This window comes from Salvelinus namaycush, chromosome 22 (assembly GCF_016432855.1).
Source record: "Salvelinus namaycush isolate Seneca chromosome 22, SaNama_1.0, whole genome shotgun sequence".
Taxonomy (NCBI): Eukaryota; Metazoa; Chordata; class Actinopteri; order Salmoniformes; family Salmonidae; genus Salvelinus; species Salvelinus namaycush.
In genome coordinates this window covers 10,521,232-10,533,160 of record NC_052328.1, presented here as the reverse complement: position 1 = coordinate 10,533,160, position 11,929 = coordinate 10,521,232, and positions in this window count along the sequence as shown.

Sequence of the window (11,929 nt, the reverse complement as noted above, 5' to 3'; positions counted from 1 at the left end):
GGTGAAAAGCGAGGAGCGCCAGCTATTAGGCTATTTCTGTAGCGCGTGAGTAAGGCGACGACCTAATCCGCACCCACATGTCAGCCGAGGCATTCATTATGTGCTGCTGGTAAACTGCAATTAACTGGTACAGACACACATGCCCTCAGCGCAGACACTAATTGTGGTGTTTTAACTCTAATCTTGTGTTCTCTCTGGTTAAGTCTATGGTGGAGTGGAGCTCTTTCGTTCATTTAACTGCAGTCGGCTTGACTGTTGAGAACAGCATCTCCCAATTAGACACCCGTCTGCCCACCGCCATCTGTAGCTAGCAGCATTTATGGCTGGAACTCCGTGTGTGTTTGTATGTGTGTGTACATGCATGTGCGCGCCTGTAACAGAGTGCTCCCTGTGGACCATGATACAGCCAAATGTCAGAATGCAAATGGGGATAGCCTACAACACTTTAATACGTACAGTATTTTCAATGAGTTTGCCACTAGCAAGTACTGACCTTTTGTGTATTTGTGAAATGACTAGATACCCTGGCAGCAGTGGTGTAAAGTACTTAAATAGTACCAGAAAGTATTTTTTTTACAGAAGTTGTTTTTTGGGGGTGTGTATATTTTACATTCCTAAAGAAAATGTACTTTTTATTCCATACATTTTCCTTGACTCCCAAAAGTGCTTGTTACATTTTGAATGCTAAGCAGGACTGGAAAAATGTCCAATTCACACACTTATTGAGAGAACATCCCTGTTCATCTCTACTGCCTCTGATCTGGCAGACTCACTAAACACAAATGCTTTGTTTGTAAATTACGTCTGAGTGTTGGTGTGCCCCTGGCTATCTGTACATAAAAAAAAAAAAACTCTAAATTGTGCCGTCTGGTTTGCTTAATGTAAGGAATTTTTAATTATTTATACTTTTACTTTTGATACTTAAGTATATTTGAGCAATTGCATTTACTTTTTATACTTAAGTATATTTACAATCAAATGCTTTTAGACTTTTACTTATGTAGTATTTTACTGGGTGACTGACTTGAGTAATTTTCTATTTAAAAAAGGTATTTTTACTTTTACTCAAGTATGACAATTGGGTACTTTTTCCTTCACTGACTGGCAGCCAATAAACATCCCTCACTCTGAAACAATGGAGAACAATAAGCTTAAACAGACATGGAAATGGATGACCGGTCTACCCAGAGCCATATATTTATCTTACATGGCTCTGGGTCGTACCCATCTTCAGCTTGATTTGAATATATGCATGCTTTACCATATAAAGTATTCACACCGTTTTACTTTTTCCACATTTTGCTGTGTTACAAAGTGGGATTTGTCATTATTTGTCAAAGATCTACACAAAATACTCGAATGTCAAAGTGGAAGGCAAATTCTAACATTTGTAAAAAAAAATATCCCCCCCCCCCAAAAAAAATATACTATTATCTTGATTATAGAAGTATTCAACCCCGAGTGAATAAATATTATAATCACCTTTGGCCGCGATTACCGATGTGAGTCTTTCTGGGTAAGTCTAAGTGCTTTCCACTCCTGGACTGTGCAACACTTGCCAATTATTCTTTCAGAAATTCTGTCAAATTGGTTGTTGACCATTGCTTTTCAAGCAGATTTAAGTCAAAAGTGTAACTCGGCCACTCAGGGACATTCACAGTCTTCTTGGTAAGCAACTCCAGCGTACTATAGATTTGGCCTTGCGTTTTAGCATATTGTTCGGCTGAATGGCGAATTCAGATATCTCCCAGTGTCTGGTGAAAGCAGATTTTGCCTGTGCTTAGCTCCATACCGTGTCTTTTTCTGACCTGAAAAATCCCCCAGTCCTTTACTACAAGCATACCCTTAACATGATACAGCCACCACTATGCTAGAAAATATGGAGAGTGGTACTCCGTCATGTGTTGTTGGATTTTGCGAGTAATTGAAAAACCTCCCTGGTGTTTGTGGTTGAATTTCACTGCTCGACTCAGGGACCTCACAGAGAATCGTATGTGTGGGGTACAGAGATGAGGTAGTCATTCAAAAATCATGTCAGAAACACTTATTGTGCACAGAGTGCACAAAGTCCATGCGACTTATTATGGGACTTGTTAAGCACATTTTTACTCCTGAACTCATTTGGGATTGAATATATATACATATTGACTGAAGACATTTCAGCGTTTCATTTTGAATAAAATGTGTAAACATTTGTAAAAACTAAATTCCACTTTGACATTATGGGGTATTGAGTGAGACAATCTCAATTTAATCCATTTTAAAATTCAGGCCGTAACAACAACATTCAGAAACATTCAGGGGGTGTGAGTGACTACTTTCTGAAGACACTGCACATACACCCAGAGTTGCTTTGACATTTGTCAATGTCTGACGATTTACTTTGGGCATCAACTGACATCGATACCCGAGAGGCATTCTGGCAGACAAAACAGGCCGACTTACTTATCGCCCCTGAATGAACGGAGACCGCTAATCACAACCTACACTGACTCACTCAGGGAAGCAGTCTACAGTCGGTCAGATAGGGACACTGGGAAAGGCTCCGATCAGAGAGTGGCCAGATGAGATTCATGCTATCTGCCAGTACTGACAAAACAGCTAAGTAAGACAGAGATGCAAGCATGCACACAGAGACAAAGTCAGTGACAAGCATGTGAACACAAACGCATTATCTCATCGCGCATCTTGAAGTCGTTGCAAAGAGTCTGATCTCTGTTTTGAGGTTCTCTCGTAAAGTAATTGGTCAATAGTTCTTCTAAAAGTGAACACAAATCCGAGTCGGAGACATCCACGCTCTCTCCCTACTTAATTCAAACAAATTCACTTCTGCTTTCTCTCTCTCTCTTTTCCCTGTTCATTCTCTAGAAGGCTGAGCCAGGCTTTCTCTCCAGACTCTCCAGGCCTCACACAAGCTGCAGTACACACATACATTATGGATTAATTACTTCTTCAAATAAAAAGCAGGGCATCTTGTGATAAACTGCAGGGATACTTTTCATCGTTGATGAGGCCTATCTGATGAATAGTTTAACGAGGGAACTATAGCAGGGCCTGTTTAGTGCTGACAAAGTTCACAGCAGCGGGGGAAAAAAGCAGAAAAGAGTAAGACCGATCGGAGATTCACATGGTCACTTAGCGAATGCGTTTCGTTTATCGTCAGCCCGTTTGTTTATCCTCCATCCAACCCACTCTGTTCACAATCTGCGCAGAGCAGGAGCATGTGCATGATCTAGGATCAGTTTAGCCTTTTATATCATAATGTACACTGAGTGTACAAAACTGCTCTTTCCATGACAGACTGCCCAGGTGAATCCAGCTGAAAGCTATGATCCCTTATTGATGTCACCTGTTGAATCCACATCAAATGGGGGAGACAGGTTAAATAAAGAATTTTAAGCCTTGGAGACACGGGTTGTGTATGTGTGCCATTCAGAGGACGAATGAGCAAGACAAAAAAAATGTAAGTGGATTTGAACAGGGTATGGTAGCAGGTGCCAGGCTTTGAGTGTCAAGAACTACAACGGTTCTGTTTTTTTTTTCACGATCAACAGTTTCTCATGTGTATCAAGAATGGTCCAACCACCCAAAGGACATCCAGCCAACTTGACAACTGTGGGGAGCATTGGAGTCAACATGGGCCAGCACCCCTGTTCCGATGGACTAAAGGGGTGCAACTCAATATTAGGAAGGTGTTCCTAATGTGTGTACACAGTGTATACGACTATATGGACAGGTGGGAACCTGATCCTAGATAAGCATTCCTACTGTGAGATGCTTTGTGGATAAGGGCCCAGTTACCCCGTCCATATAACCTTATTCGTTATGAACTAAATGAAAAACGTATCCTAAATCTTTACTCCTACTTTGAGAAGCTTTATGAATACAGGCCCGGAACTCTCAAACTCTATGGATGTCCTGGCGTTGCTTCTTCCTCAACACAGCTTGCATGTACCCTCCAGAGATGTAGGCCTACCAAATCCTACAGAGGGGTAACCAGTAACTGCAGGCTTAACTTCTGATCTTCTACAAATCTACAGCTGGTATATGTCATGTTCTCCACATATTGGAATCTGTTCCCTGTTCTGGCACAATAGTGTCCTATTGGAAGGCGCACAGTCTGGTCCCGCCAGCATTTTCGTCAAGACAAATATGTACTTATCAGGCACTGCAGACAAGACATTTCTTGGGTTTTGAGCTGGCCCTTCTGTGATCCAACGTTGAGTGCCAAGCACTGGAGCGCTTCGAATGCTGATGCAGCTGGGAACTCATTCTAATAATAATCCATTGGATCCAAAGCATTTCCCAGATTCCCAAAGTGTTGGGTATCTACTGCAGTGTGCGCTATCTGTAAACCATTCTAGCTGAGACTGAGATATGCAGATCATAAGTGGTATGGATCGGTATTGACAGACCTGGAAGCACATTTGCACACAGTGCGTGACCTTGATCTCACACAAAAACACAATGTTCACGTGAGACGATCCCAGTGTTGAGTTCTCAGATAACCAGAAGTCGTTGCACTACATGCATGCACGCTGCCTATTGATTGTAACCTAAAAAAAAAATCACACGGCTCTGATGATGTAGGTCAAGATGGCGGAGGGGGAAAAAACATGAATCAGCACAACATGCTTTCATGTTCGCTGTCATGCTTTGAATGCGTAGGCATGCTTCTCATGGTCTGAGCATAACGTATGTGTTTTTGTTCAGCTGCCATCTGAGCACACTTTGTATCCCTTTGGATACAAACGAAACTGTCCCTGTGCTAAACTTCCAGCGGCATCCTTGTAATTTCCCACTATTAAGCGGAATAGATTGGAGGGGACATGTTTATCTATAATGATCATCTCGAGCTCCATTTCCCTGCATCCCAGCTCTGGCTCTGAAGCAGAGGAGAGGAGAGGTACAGAGAGCTGTTTGGGCCGACGCAAACAGCATCCGAGCTTCACCTGGTAGTCGTGTTAGCAAGCTAGGCTCCACCATTAGATTATTACCAGCATGCCCTTCCCCGGTGATGCTGTACCCCCAGTTCCCATCTCTACGGCTGTCTGCCAGCCATTTTAAGGGAGATTTTGGGAGTGTGAAAAACAATCTAGCACTTCACTTAGAGGGTGTCGATGTTATCAGTTTAAAAAAAGGGTGAATGTGTGAAAATACATGGTAATTATTTCTGACTCAAAGTACATTTAATACCCAAGAGGGAAATAGCTAGTGATTCTGTTTGTATAGATTTCACTGTCTGACAGAATGAGGTTATGACTGTGTAGTCAGGAATTGTTTGGGAGGGTTCTCTTTTACAATATCAGTGTTGTAGCTCTGGCCTAATAGACAACCACCAAGTCCATGTCAGTCATCCAAGCCCCAAAACTCTCACGTTCCTCTGTATGCTATTTGACCAACCCAAAGACATATATTTCCAAACATACACAAGCATTTTGTTTCAGAGCAGTCCGAAAGTCATCATCTGTAAACTTGACCATAAAGTACATGTCGAGACAAAAGTTTTCCCCGGAGTCAAACTTTAAAATCAGGTCACAAGTCTTTTCTGACACGCCTTATCATAACTGTAACGACTTATCGTCCTAACCTTTCTCTGTCACTTTCATCCGTGGCCTCTTGTTCTGCGCTCCCTATGAATAAGTCATCAGGGCCTTTGGCTTATTGCTCATCGTTCCACCGCCTCCGTGGCCCTGTAAACCAACTGAAGTGTTTATGGGAGATAAGAGGCGGTGGAGGTTGCACACCCAATAACGCCTTTTATCATCCCACGTTCTGCAGCGATATACATTAGACGAGAGAGAGAGCCCATACTGAAGATGAATATTTAATTAGAGAAGTTTGTGGACCCAACATCAGAGGCATAATGGGGGGGGGATAAAAACAGCCATTGAAAAGGGCAGCATCTGCGGGATCTCTCGTTGGCCTTGTCTGGCGCTGTGCTGTGTCTGCCGGCGTCGATGGAGAGATAGGAGCCCTGTAACCTCAAAGCAATATCTGTAAAAATCCTTTTTAGAGAAGCATTGTAAGCTTTTCTGCAACACTTCAATGCCACAGGTTGTCTAGACTATTTAGAATAGATTTGAAATACATTTGTTCAGTTCATTGATTTTCTTGAGCTTTATCTGTGCAAGTCATGTCTACATTATCGGTTGAATTACTGCCAAAGTCATTAATTTACTCTGCTCGGATTTCCCGTAAGTCTAACACTACCCACGGAGCAGAAAAGGTTTACAAATATATATATTTTTTTAAATGAATGTGCCTTATTGGTCATGGTGACCATACGGAGGAAAACAGATGAAATGACAACAACAAATCTCGTCGCAATTACTCCAATTTTGAGCAACCAAGCCTTAGTTTACATAGACAATGGTCATCACCATACTTGGACAAGACAGGCAGACTCCAAAATCCTGAAAGTAAAACACCTAGCATAAAACATCCCCTACCTCTAGCCAGACCACGCCGTCCCTCTTGACATCCTATGATACTTAACCTTTGACAATATTCAACAGCAATTTTAAAAGGTTAGCATCGTAAGGCCATTCTATTCCTACTCCATAAAAATGTTACCTTTCAGACCTCTGAATAGGAAGTAGTTGAAAATGTAATTAGCCAAGCAGACATGTGCCAAAATACTCAGACAATGACTGGCGCTCCTATTCTCAGTCATCTGAATAATCATTGGTGAATTTTTTTTTTGAATTAATTACTCACTCTCCCAGACTGAGGAAGAGCGATTGTGGCCTCGATTGCATAATTTACCAAACTCCATAATTATCTCCACTCCACAGTGAATATGTAGTAGTCAAGGGGACTCGCATATAGTTCCTGTTTGTCCCTTTGACCGTTCAAAGCGTGATTATCGCCTGTAGAAGACAACATGACCAAAAAAAAAATACATGTTATGAGGGATTAATTGGCTTTGATTTTCACATAATTTTTTACACCTACAGTGTATGGAGTAAATCGTCAAGTAGCCATATGCCCCATATAACAGCCCAATGTTCAAACAAGTTCAGATATAGTATCACAGGTCTAAAACAATAGGAAAGACAGTAATAGCCTAGTGGGAACAGGGGGAAAGGGATGAAGCGATCCTCTTCTTCCCTGAATCTCCTATAAACCCTAAATGAACCATTCTGCATCACAAGCAAGCGCCAAAGCACTATTGGTATTTAACAAAGATTAGCTTTAAATTGATGATTAACCTTCCTAATCCTATGTGCACATTGAGAATAGCTCCACTTGTCTCTTGCAAGAGCCACACTAAAGAGCTGCAATATTGTCCGGGGGGAAAATTGAGGCTCAGCGGGCAAATTAGGAAGCAGCGTTATCTGTAAAATGGCGCTCCGGCGGATAATGAAGACGAATCTCCAGAATGGAGAGTCCTCTCATAACGAATCACAACAGAATCATTTCTCTCTCGCATTGGGGCATCTTTTAATAAAAGATCTACGTCTAATACATCCCATGACAATATTGCGGCCCTTATCTCACCAGGGAGCAGAATTAACATCAGGGAATGAACGCCTGCCATTGCTTACGCCGGCCGTATTAAGGACTAAATCGGACATTAAATGAGCAATTTCTTCATATTTAACTCAGACTGGGGAGGTAATGGTTTAATTTGCCGGGCAATGACTGTCCCCCGTGGATTTGGCTTTGCGTTCAATCACAGTCTTCTGCCTACCACTGCTACGTTGTGTATACCTGCTCCCTCTCGTATACAATTTACTGGACCACATCCGTGTATACACTTCTGAAATGATCGAATATGGCACGAGCGGTGGGGAGAAAAAGGCATGGCTCAAGGCTAAGACGGCGCTGTCCATACAGACCCAAAGCAACGGACTTGAATCTTTCAGGTCCGCGGAAAGCACCAAGTCAAGGTTCTTTAGACTGTCACTCTGGCAAAAGGGTAGACCGTTTTAAAGCCACACTGAGATACGTCACAGGATGCTTTTCATAACCTGTGCACCTCACTGCTATCAACAGGTATCTCTTTAGATGCCTCTGCCTTGGGCCCATCCTGACCACCTTGTATGCCCATGACCCTTTTACCCATCTGGTACCCAGCCTACTGCTCAAACAATCTCCATACAAGTTGAATTACCCATACATTTTTTTATATACGAGGCCTTTATACAGATTAATTTCCCTATCCCAATGGCACCTTGTCACTGTCACTAACCCATACTGCACCACAATACGGAGTTCAATGGCAGGGCACAAACACTGAACTACAAGCCATTCATAAGAGCACAGCATGCATGTGGCTTGCCCTGAAGTTGATTGACCTTTTCACCTACATAAACCTCAGTGCTTATAAATAGCAAGTTTCAGTCTAACTCAAATCTTTTGCTCATTACAAATGTCAAATGCCACTCCTGGTGCCATGTGAGAACCAGTAGAGTTGACTGGTTGACATTGACCTTTTGCTATAATTTGTTGTTCTTTTAAAATGACTTTATTAAGTGCCAACAAAACCCCCTAAAACTTTTGATAAAAGCCCCTGCTGAATTACAAAGCTACCTCCCGATTTCATTTAAGAAATGAGTGACAACAGCTTGATCTTCACCTAACAGTTGCTATGACTACACCTCACACATGCATAATATGTGCATAAAGTGGCCCCTAAACGGTGTCCCTCCTAAATCACCTTGTCAAGGCGCCCAGACAAATGAATGCCCTTATCCTAAAATACATTTTAGAAAAGCCTCTGTGCTGAGCCTCAGTCAATTAAACATATTTAAATTAAAATCACTTCCCGTAAATTATTTCTTAAAATATTCCGAGGCCAAGAGAGTCAGAATATTGGCATACTTTATAAACATGAGAAGAAGAAAATATTTACAAATTAACTTACTACATCCATCACAAGGGTAACATATGTCTGGTGTCTACTCTGTAAGACACACACTTCATGAACAAATAATGTTGACACATAAGACCTGAACTCTGCCGAAATCCAAACAACCCCCCCCCTCTCAAAACTCGATCTCTGTGGCAGAAATGACATGGCACGGCTGCAACATGAAAAAGCCTGTATGCTACACAATACCCAATAATGAGGGATCTGCTTGACATGTACCTACTCATCTGACAGAGGAGATAGGGAGGGAACAAAAGGTAATGAATAAATTAGCTGCCAGTCATCAACAAGGGGAATGATACATCTACTTCATAACACATGGAAATTATGGCGTCTGCCGATCTCAGAATCCCTGATGAAAAAAATTACCCATAAAATACATTCTGAATTAGATGTCAGAGCCTCTTCCCCATCTACTGCGCCCTCACCCACTCCCTCTATCCCTTTATCCCATTATTCCAAAATGACAGCAAATTGAGCAGAACAAAGCCCATCGTCTGGTAGCAAGGATTGTAGAATGCATCTAGGAAACCTCATCAAAATCCATGTGCCTTTAATAAGGCTTTCCTCAGGCAAGAATTCAGACACTGGGCTTTTGATGCAACAGCATCGCGGCTCCCGAGCAACAAGAGACGAAAGACGGCGACAGTATCAATACTGCTTTTTCACGTGGTGTTTCCTGGTTACTGGTGCGAAGGCAGGCGAGCCGGCAGAGTGGGATCAGGCAAAGTGGGATCAGCCAGAGAGATAGATACAGTCTAAGTAGCAATACGCTCCACGCAACCCTGCCGTACTCATGAATAATGGAATTCTGTACAAATATGCAAATCTGGGCATTAGCCTAGTTATACCCCTGTACTGTTACTTACAGTGACTTATCTATTATTCATGAGCCCCCTATTGGAAAGACGGTCCGACAGCTAACTTCACGGTCTCCACAGTCACTAGCTAACTCGCGTCACAAAAAAGGGACAGAATAGCAGGGGAAGTGGCTACATGCTAAGGCTACGCAGCACTAGATCGCCGAAGACGTAAACAATTAGCATTGGATTCCACCACCACACTAAATTGCCATGCTACTTAAGATAAACAATTGCATAGATAGGCTTCCAAATCCTATAAGATAGCGGGATAGCGGGAATGAGCATGAAGTTAGTCGCTAATCCCCTGATTCTTCTCAAAGGCTGATACAAAGTGTTGATCAGTAATAAGTACACGGGGGATGGAAATGAAGGTTCTACAGGCAGGCAGAAAATAGGCCACTGTTCTGTATAACATTGCCATCATGATGTAAGCCTATGATGAACACTCCCTGTTGAATATAGTCCTACAATGATATGGTAGTCATCAACAAGGACCCACTAGTAGCACAGGTTGTTACTGGGTCCATGAGAGGTTGAAATCACAGGCCACGTGAGGCTACTGCCACGTTCAGCACAGGCCAGAAGCACAATGAATGAGTCACCACGGTTCTACGATGAGCAACCTAATCATTAGCTTCAATCGAAGTCAATTGTTGAGGACATATGACTGTTCAGATTTGAAAGAGAACCTGACATACAATACCTGTCCTCTCACCATGGCAACAGAACAGGCCACACCCCAGCCTCATATCCCTCCAGCATTCAAATATCCCTAAATAGCCAAATCAGGAAGATAGGCCTGCTTTTAACTGGAGAATATTAACTCCAGATTTTAGGGTTTGGAGATTGACTCTGGCACACATTACTGTTGAAAACACTGTTGATTTCATGATAGATACTCCACTTCCTGAGGGAGAATACCAAACATTTTCTCCCATACATTTTTTGGGAATACATTTACATGTTTAAAAAAAACTGTGCCATTCCTTCCACTAGTACAGTTATTATTTTAATTCAGCAAACACAACCTCATTTAATATTAATACCAATCTTGTGTTGTCTTTTATTGGTGTTGAAGAAAACTTGAAAAATATCATTTAGATCCAGTGAAATTGAATACAGTAACATGGAATACATCAAATGAAACCCGGGGGTTAATTTTTGTACACCAGAGATGCTTTCGCTCACAATCTCCCCCTCTTTCTCTGCAGTGCTGGATATTTGGTAGGAGTACCTTCTCCACTGCCTTATTTTGCCATTGCTTGCTTCTGCATTAGTCAAGTCTCTGTAGACTGCATTTGGTCAAACGTGTTAATGTGACATCCTGACACTGTAGGATTTAGAATGTCCCTCATGTGTTGGTAGGCCGGATCACACTAACATCCTGTTTTTAATAACTGAATTCCAAATAGACCCTAGCCCATCCCCTAGGCACTCCTGTGGATCTAAAAGAATTGGATAGGTGTAAGCAACAAGAGTGCCTAGGGGTCCATTTGGAATTCAGCATCTGAATCAGTCACCCTCCAGCTATTCTCCATATTAACCCATCCCCAATTCCCTTTGCTCTCTGCTCACCCCTGCATGCCCCGTCCTTGGCTACTATAGAAAAAAAAGAAAGCAAACAAACGTGACAATGATTCTGCTGCAGACAAACAATGAGCCATTCATGGTAATCAGTGAAGTACGAAAATAACGAGCTGAGCCCTACCCGCCATCCTGAGTGGTTGTCCATGAGGCAAAGCCTTGTCTTCTCAGACCTGCTGAAGTTCAGTGTGCTACTAACAACCCGCTCGCAATGGTTCCATCACAATACCTTGTAGGTTATGCTTCAGCCACAAGCTAGGACTGTTCTTGCAATGGACAGTGTCTTCTTTAGTCTAACCAGCGATCTAAACGTTATTAGGCATGGTGGAATTACTGACAAGGCATGCACGGCACATAGTTTGGGTCCCGGACCTCCAGGGAACCCCAATTGATTTTGTTATTCCCGCGCTCACTCAGATATCATATTAACATGGCATAAGTCATGGCAAAAATGTGAAAGATTGCAGGAAATTAGCTTAAAAAAAATAGATGCATCTCCACCCCATGGCAAAACGAGTAGAATTGCATGAGACTAGTTAGAAAATTGCTAAAATTATCTTCTGCGCCTCATGAAAAAGAAAAAGTGTAGAATTGCAGCAAACTT